Raw genomic sequence first — 9,526 nt, forward strand, 5'->3', positions numbered from 1 at the left:
TCGTTACGACACTTTAGACACTCGCTAACTATGACGTAAGCCCACGAGTCCGGAGACAGCAGTGTGTGTGTGTGTGTGTGTGTGTGTGTGTGTGTGTGTGTGTGTTGCGACACTAACTGGAGCTTCTTTATCGCGTCTTCAACATCCATTTCAGTACTACGTTGCAAGCACCTGCCTATCTTTCCTTCCTGTTTATCTTTGTCTGTGTTTCACCCGTCAGCATCATCGTCTATACTTGTCTGTCTACTTGTGTCTGCCTATCCGTCAGTCTGTGTGCGTCTATGTATGGAATGTTTGCGTGTGTATCTGCTTGACTGTCCGTTTGTTTCTTTATATTTCTATGTCTACGTGAATCTGTGTATCGAGGTGTCTGTTTGTTTATCTGTCTGTGTCTGTTTATTTCCGTATGTCTGTGTCTGTGTGCATCTATGTAAGGCTGTGCGTGTCTGTCTGCTTGTGTGCATCTATGTATCGCTGTGTGTGTGTGTCTGTCTGTCCGAATGTCTCTCTCTCTCTCTCTCTCTCTCTCTCTCTCTCTCTCTCTCTCTCTCTCTCTCTCTCTCTCAGGAACACATTAACAAGGGGGTCTGGTCAGCAGCCGCCCACGCCGCTGCAGGGCGGAACATGCACTGCTGATGATGTAAACACACGCACGATGAGGCGTGAACGGACGCGCCATGAAGCCACGGAACACGCCCTACGACTCCCACGTCTCCCTCAGCTATTTATCCCCTGAACGATAAGCTCAACTTTTAATACTTACACATACATAAGCATGAGCCAGCATTCATAAAAATCAAGAAAACGTGTGGACACACACACACACACACACACACACACACACACACACACACACACACACATGAACAAAATAATCCCCCTCACATCCGTAGGAAAAAATGGTGTGATTAAAACTACGCCTTGTCAAAAACAAGAGAAGGCTGGCCGGCCCCGCTCATCTTTCCCGCTGTCGTCATGGCAACCGAGCCAGCGGAGGAAAACATCGCACTCTTCACTACCGGGGTGTCGCGCCCAAGATTTTACTTTCCCTCCCATAAAATATCGTTATTGCTCTTATTCCTGCTTCCTTAGACTTGCAGTTTTCGCTCACGTGCTGGAAATTTATTTGGCGATCGACTGGGTACCGCCGGAAACCCAGACACAGAGGAATAGAGGCAAAATCAGCCGAAGCTCTTGCAAGGGGATTTTCAACTCCATTTTCTCGACGAGCAGAAAGATGGAGGGTTGGAGGCCCCTGCGCCGGCCACGCTCCCCAGACTTGCAGGCTCAGCTGCATATATTACCCGTCATAAATAGCCGCCGCTGCTGGTCGCTGCTGCCGTCTTGTCAACGCTGCTCGAGTCGAGTTTGTGATGTCTTAAAGGAGCGTTACGGAGACTGCAACACTACACGGACATGTACACACTTTCTTGAGGATAAATAAAGATTCTTGAGGAAGGAAGTTTCCATTTTTTTTTTTTTTCATACTCTCAGCTGCTGTTTCTCTGTCACATTCTTCACATTTTAACGCTTGTGGGTATGGGGGTAGGAAGATGGGAGGAGGGGGGGGATGCATAAAATATTACTTTAAGAATGTTGCAATTGAGAGAGAGAGAGAGAGAGAGAGAGAGAGAGAGAGAGAGAGAGAGAGAGAGAGAGAGAGAGAGAGAGAGAGAGAGAGAGAGAGAGAGAGAGAGAGAGAGAGAGAGACGTTCTTCTGGTGCTAATGCTAAGGATGCATATATCATAAAGCAGTACTTTGAGTGGTCTTGAGAAACATCTGAGCACCTAAAAGCTTATAAAGGCGAGCATACGAGGCATCTATACGTACACTCAGGCAGAGGTACTTCAGGCTTTGGCAGGAACTTTACAGACGGGAGTTTTGCCAATACATCCCAGTCCAAGGGTCTTTTTTTAATATCCTCATACAACTAATTCAATAATGATGCGACGGATCTTAGGACACGAATGAGGTAGATGCAGAGTTTACAGACATCTGCAGTGAGAGTGCGTAAAGCTAAAGTTTGTTACATAATTATTAACGTTCAAATGAAGAGATAAGATAAAACAAGTAGCGTGTAGTATTGAAGATGGAGGGTGAGCGGCTGGCGGTGATGTTGGGGTGGAAGGGCCGGGCCAGAGAGGGGAGGCCACGTTGCTCGGACAGTATAGACAGTTGAGGGTGGCGTGCGTAAAGCTGAACTGGGTGAGGTAGTTTATAGTGTTGAGGCGGAGACCTAAGATGGAGCAAGTTGGGTGAAAGAGTTGGAGATGGAGGCTGGGCGGCTGCCAGCGTTGTTAGGGGGGCAGGGGCGGGTCAGAGAGGGGGAGGAAGGCATACAGCTCGGACACAGCACAGGCTCAGAGAAAACCATCACCACTACCACCACTACTACAACCTCAGCCACAGCCACTAGCCACGCAGAGTACCAAGACAACAAGGCCACGCGACTTATCGTTCAATAACTACTGTAACATGAATCATAGTACAATTGCCTTACCCTCGTCCCACTGAATAATGAAAATCAACACCCCAATGACATGAAATAATGATTGATTGCCATCCTTCTCGCGAACAGCCGCCTATACACTCCCTCGCGACATAGGGGCTGCAGGGACGCTCGCGGTGACGCCCTACAAGAAGCATCTCCTGTAGACACGCGGATGCTGAGCCCGGACGGATAGGAGTAAAGAGCAGAGTAGGAACATCTGAGGGAACGCGAGGGTGGTGGACTTCTCTGTGGATCCTGTGAGAGCTTGTTAACGTCTCTCTCTCTCTCTCTCTCTCTCTCTCTCTCACACACACACACACACACACACACACGTAGCCTGGAGAAGCGAGGGCAGGGAGAGAAGCGCTCCCCTTGTTCTGTATCGGATCTAAAGAAAAGAAAACAATCTACTTTTATAAGAGAATATCAAAAAAAGATCACAGCGCTGCACTGCTACATTCAATTGAGTAGTGAACTCAATTGAATGTAGCAAATTTGTTTTTCGACATTTGTACGTATTTAGTGATTAATTTTTAAGCGACTACTTTATACAACAAAACAATAGAAGAACGCCGCTGATATAAGCTTCTCCGTTGTGCAGGCGAGATCCAGGGAGCACAATAGCTTTACTGAGGGTGTGTAGGTAGGAACAGCATTTACGAACAACACCAATCAGTAAATGCCGGAGTATTACCAATCGTTTCTTTGTCATTTTGCTTTTCGTGGAGGTTGTGATGATCGAGCCTCTTCCGATCAATCTTGGGCCACAAACTTACTACAAAAAAAAGATGGGCCCCGACTCAGGTTCCCGAAAATACGATCACGAGGTCTTCATTACGGTCCAGGAGTCTGTCATTTGCGTCTCATATTCTACTTAATATAATAATTGAGATTGTAAAAAAAAATGTAGATAAATAAACGTAGGTATCACACACCCAGATTTTTCTACATTCGATTCTTCTTCCTCTTGTTCTTCCATTTTGTCAGTCTTCTTCTTTTTCTACTTCTTTTTTTCCTTCTTTTTCTTCTTCTTCTTTTTCTTCCTCTTTATCTTCTTCTTTTTCTTCGTCATCGTCGTCTTCTTAATCTTCTTTTTCTGATTAGTATAATAATTCTTCTTCTTCTTATTATTATTATTATTATTATTATTATTATTATTATTATTATTATTATTATTTTCATTACTAATATTAATATTATTGTTTTCTTCTATTTCTTTCTGTATTATTTTCTTTTGGTCTCACCTTTTTTTCTTTTCTTTATTATTAATATAATTATCTTTTTTACTGTATTTTTTTACATTCTTGGTTTTACCCTTATTATCATTATTAATATGATTACCCCTTTTCGTTTACTTCCGTATTCTTCTTTATTTTCTTTCTCCAATTATCATCATTATTATTATAATTATTATTTATACTATTAGTAGTAGTAGTAGTAATAGTAGTAGTAGTATAATTATTATTATTATTATTATTATTATTATTATTATTATTATTATTATTATTATTACTATTATAATCATTATTATTATTATTATCATTATTATTATTATTATTATTATTATTATTATTACTGCTACTACTACTACTACTACTAGTACTACGTCTTTGTTTTCATTTTAAATTCTGTCTCTTATTCTCCTTCATGTTCTTTGTGTATTCTCCTCCTCCTCCTTCTCCTCCTCCTCCTCCTCCTCCGTTCACGTCTGGACGTAGCGTCGTTTATAAATATATAAAACCTGCACAAAGTTGACCCGAACGAGCAACCCCCGCGTGACGAAAACCTGGCGCGCGAGAGATAGATAGATAGATAGATAGATAGATGGAGAGAGAGACAGACAGACAAACAGACAGACAGACGGAAGAACACACACACACACACACACACACACACACACACACACACAAAGAACAGAGGGCGAGCCATAGAAGCTAATAATATAAGGGGCGGCGATGGCGGCGGCTCCAGCGACAACGGAGGAGGAGGCAAAGTAAGTAATGGCGGCGAGATGGATGGATAGCTCCCTTCCAGCTGCCAACTCGGTGGGTGAGGTCGTCCATCACCTCCTTCGGGTATTGAGAACGACCATTTGCAGTTTTTCCCCGGGCGCGCGTGGGTGAAGAAGGAGGAGCAGTAGTGGGAGGGACGGGCGACACCTTTATGCAGGTTATGAGCCGCCGATGACTCGTGGGGCGATAATAGCGATCATCAGCGACAGTAATTTGGTTCATCAACGGCCATGAGTGTGTTTTCGGGCCTGGCTTTCCGTCTCTCTGTATACGACGCCTTCCGGGAGAAGAGTACTTGATTCTGAACTCTTAGAGGTGTTGGAATGGGGAGGAGAGGGAGGGGGAGGCAAAATGTCGAGAAGGAAGAGAAGGAGGTGAAAGAAAAAATGTGAAGGAGGAGAAGGAGGAGGCTAGAGATAAGGAGGAGGGAGAAGTGGCGTCAAAGTGGAGGTCTGAGGCAACACTGGAGATCATTACGTGCTCTTAAGGACGAGTAAAAGGCCCTTTGCATAGAGTCCCGAAAAGAGTAGAGTTTTTCCGCCATGAAGATAAATTACAGGTTTAGAGCTGCCACTCCGTTTTGTGGGTCATTAATCAGTGCTAACTGCCCTGCGGCGTCCCTGGCACCCGCTCGTCTCCCTTGCTCCTCCTCCTACTCTTCCTCCTTCTCCTCCTTCTTCTTCCTCCTCTGCCTGCGTCACGGTGGTGGCACTTTCCTCTCACTCGTCTTGACGCTTTCATCCAATTTTTTGCTGCGTATGTCCAGAGTATTTCCTTTCATCTATCTTGAGTCAGTTTTCGTGCGAGGCGGAGGGTGAAATCACAGAGGTCGCAAGTGTTACATCGCCTCGGGCCGCTTAGACGGCGTGTGTCTTTTAGTACCCAGAAATGTGATGCAAAGACCGTCAGGGCAGAAGTGTGATGCAAAGACCGTCAAGGGAACGCATCTGTCTGCTTCTCCACTTGTCTGTCTGTCTGTCTTTCTGTCTGTTTGTCTGTCTGTCTGTTTGTATATATGTACGTGTGTATGTGCGTCTGTGGGTTTGCTGCCTTCTTGATTGTTTGCCTGCCTTTCTGTCTGCATGTGTCTGTCTGACTCTCTCTCTCTCTCTCTCTCTCTCTCTCTCTCTCTCTCTCTCTCTCTCTCTCTCTCTCTCTCTCTCTCTCTCTCTCTTATCAGTAAATAGTTGTTCCTCTGCAGCAACATAATATCACTGGCTTTATAATACCTCCTACAGTACTTCGACCAGATTCAACTGACGTCACTCGTAAGCACGGCGACTGGTAATTCATTAAGAAGACGAAAAGTAAAAGAAAACATATATTCAGAGGGTACTAGACAGACACACTAAATCAGGAAACGTGAGCATAAATGTGAAGGCTAACATCAAGATCCGAAAATAAGAATTAATGAGAGGGCTAATTTTTGTGTATAAAGATTAGGGATGAGAGATAAATAATTAGAGAAAGAGAGAGAATCTACCCAACGACTACATGTGTTGGGAAATGAATGACAGAAATGCGGTGAAAACAAGCTTAATGAAAAGACGAGAAATGAGTGACAAGAGTGAAACGAGCGGAAAGTAGAGCGAGAAAATTGAAAAACAAAAAGAGGGGGAAAAAGATGAGAGAGAGGGAGAGAGAGAGAGTGAAAGAGAGGAAGGCGAAGGGGATTAAAAGAAAGGGGGAGAGAAGAAATTTATGACAGACGCACACGAGAAAGGGAAATGAGGGATAATCAAGAAAGTATGGCAAAAATACGACGCGAAAAATATAAAGGGGAAGGGGAAGTACTGATATCATGGGAAGGGGCTGGGAATGTACGGAAAATATATGAGGGACACTGAGACTGGACGTGAAGGCTTGACGAAGAGGGTGAAGGGGAGGAGGAGGAGGAGGAGGAGGAGGAGGCGCGGTGCAATGATAATGCTGGAGAGTGGGAGGAAGAGAAAACAGCTGAAGAGTTAAGTGAGGAAAATGAATTATATGTAAAAGAGAGAGAGAGAGAGAGAGAGAGAGAGAGAGAGAGAGAGAGAGAGAGAGAGAGAGAGAGAGAGAGAGAGAGAGAGAGAGAGAGAGAGAGAGAGAGAGAGAGAGAGAGAGAGAGAGAGAGAGAGAGAGAGAGAGAGAGAGAGAGAGAGAGAGAGAGAGAGAGAGAGAGAGAGAGAGAGAGAGAGAGAGAGAGAGAGAGAGACGAGCAGACAGGCAAACAGACGGACAGACAGACACAACCAAACAGACAAATGAAAATCACCGAAAAAGAAACACACATAAAGGAGACAAGGACGCAGAAAGACAGTCAGATTTACAGACAGACAGGCAGACAGACAAACAGACAGACCAACATATATATAGAAGAAAAGGAAGGAAAGAGAAAAAAAAAGGGAAAAGCAAACGGTGATAAGGGTCAGTGAAAGACGGAAAGAGTAAAAGGGAAGGAGAGAAGAAGGAAAGAGGGGAAGAAGGGAAGGAAAGATGAGGGAAAGAAGGGAAGAAGAGAAGAGGGTGTGAGGAGGAACGTATTCGATGTGCTAATGACCTACACGGTTTTTGCTCCGGTAATAATGAGGAAGATGAGGAAATGTGAAGGCGATGACGGAGATGTTATTGACTGCCTGCAGGAGAGAGAGAGAGAGAGAGAGAGAGAGAGAGAGAGAGAGAGAGAGAGAGAGAGAGAGAGAGAGAGAGAGAGAGAGAGAGAGAGAGAGAGTTGCTCCCTCCCCCCCTCTCCACGTGAATATGCAGTGGTAATGCAACGCGTCACCAGCGCAATCAAAGCCTAACAGGGTCATTCAAACTTGCATAATTAACCTTGAAATCGGTGGGTTGATGTAACTGGTTTCTCCTTGCCGTGAACAGTAAACAGGTGATTTTTAAAGGTGATGCCGACTACAAATAGATTTTTCAGCGTAATCAGATTTAACAGAGCCATTTACATTTGCATAATTAGCCGTGAAAGTGATGCCTAGAAATCATATTTGGTTGTCCTCACACGCTGCACAGTGCACAAGTAACATCTTTAAAGGCGAAATTAACCGGAACGAGATTTGTCAACGTAATTAATTTCATGAGTATTCCAAGCCCGTATGGTCAACCGTGAAAGAGATGCCTTGAAATCGTAACCGGTTTTCCGTCACGGTGAACAGTGAACATAAAACAAATAAAAAAATATATGACATTAACAGGATAGGTTTTACAGCTTTATTATATTTAAGAGCCTTTTAAACCCGAGTGAGTACCTTAATTCTAATGCCTAAAACCATACCTTGCTTCCTATTGCAGTAAGCCTTTGACATTTTAAAAGGCGGTGGTTAGTCTTTCTTTTCTTTATGTTAGATGAGAAAAAACACGTCTGAAAGTATTAACACACAAAATTGTTAAGGGTGCCATAGGAAACTTTGCTAATTTTCCCTTGTAAGTAATTCCAAAATGTGTTTTAACTGCGGTTTGGTGTCAGTGGCGGACGGCTGGCGCTCCATACGGTGAATAATTAGCGGCACAATTAAAGACACAACATCTGTCAGCGCCAATTAATATCCGCGCCCCACACACGCGGCCTCAACGTGATATTCTTTGTTACGGTGAGCCTGAGTGGTAATACGGGCGTGGATACCTACACACACACACACACACACACACACACACACACACAAACGCACACACACATTTATAACCCTCACGGTACATAAAGCACCTACACACTTATCTTGCAAACACTAGATCACGCGCAGCCTCCTCCACATGTTCTCCACTCGCCCCTCCGTGATTAACTCGCCACTCCATCCCTGGTTTATGGAGTCGACAGGAGCCCCGGCAAGACCCCGAGAATCACCTGCACTTTAATTCGCCATTTACTCGTCGTTAAGGACGCGTCCAGTCGGGTGAGGGTGAGTGTGCAGGTTATATGCACCTTTTCGATCGCTATCTTGGTAAAAAGGGCCTCATTCTCTATTCATTTTGAGCCACTCTTTTATGCCGAGTTAGCGGAGTATGAAGAGAGGAAAAAAGTGGCTCAGATAAAAAGTGACGCTGATACGAGCCGATCTCAACACAATTTTTCATCGTTTGGGATTTATGGCTGAAAGGAACGTATAGACGACACCGACGCTGAAAGACGAGATCAAACAGTAATTAACGAATCTGCAACCCCTACCCACGAAACGGACGATGCTAAATGAAAACTGCTTCCTCGTCTCCTCTCCCCGCCAGCCAGACCGAACCCAACGCAAGCGGTCGCCGGGCCAACGCTCTCTCAGGTCACATTATATTTCTGGATCGCCTTATCAACTCCACCTTCCGCCCCCTGAGGCTTACCAGGAGGCATTGCTCTCGACTAACCAACCCTCAGCGGAAGATGTCACAATGCTAGAACACACACACACACACACACACACACACACCACACACACACACACACACACACACACACACACACACACACAGAGCCAAGAAAAAAATAGAATGGGAGATGATCTATAAAACAAAGACTTCTCACTTTTTTGAGCCGGCACAATGAAGCTTTTTGTCCGCATTCTATTTTACGGTCTTCCCATTCTCGGCTGCGAGCGAGCGGCAAGTGAAGCCTCGGGTCTGATAATCCAAAAGTCACACCTGTCCCTGTATAGACGACCTTAGGGCAACAAGGTGACTTTACTCAGACGGAAGACATATAGAAGCTTAGCAGGTAAACATCATACTCTCTCTCTCTCTCTCTCTCTCTCTCTCTCTCTCTCTCTCTCTCTCTCTCTCTCTCTCTCTCTCTCTCAGTGTGTGTGTGTGTGTGTGTGTGTGTGTGTGCGGTTGACATGGCAGACCTTTGAATCTTCGCCCATCGCACACACCACATCACAGCTCCCGCCCCACCACTGTAGCATCGGGACACGCATAAGAACGCGCCCCTCATGCATCCCCGCCGTGTCAAGGGAGCAAGAATTATGAAGCGACACCTTCCTCAACAGAGTACAAAGCGGTTGTCAGGAGCCCTGCCTCACCGGCCTATACCTGCCTGCCAGCCTGCTCGTT

The sequence above is a fragment of the Eriocheir sinensis genome, chromosome 2 (genome assembly GCF_024679095.1).
Source record: "Eriocheir sinensis breed Jianghai 21 chromosome 2, ASM2467909v1, whole genome shotgun sequence".
Classification (NCBI taxonomy): domain Eukaryota; kingdom Metazoa; phylum Arthropoda; class Malacostraca; order Decapoda; family Varunidae; genus Eriocheir; species Eriocheir sinensis.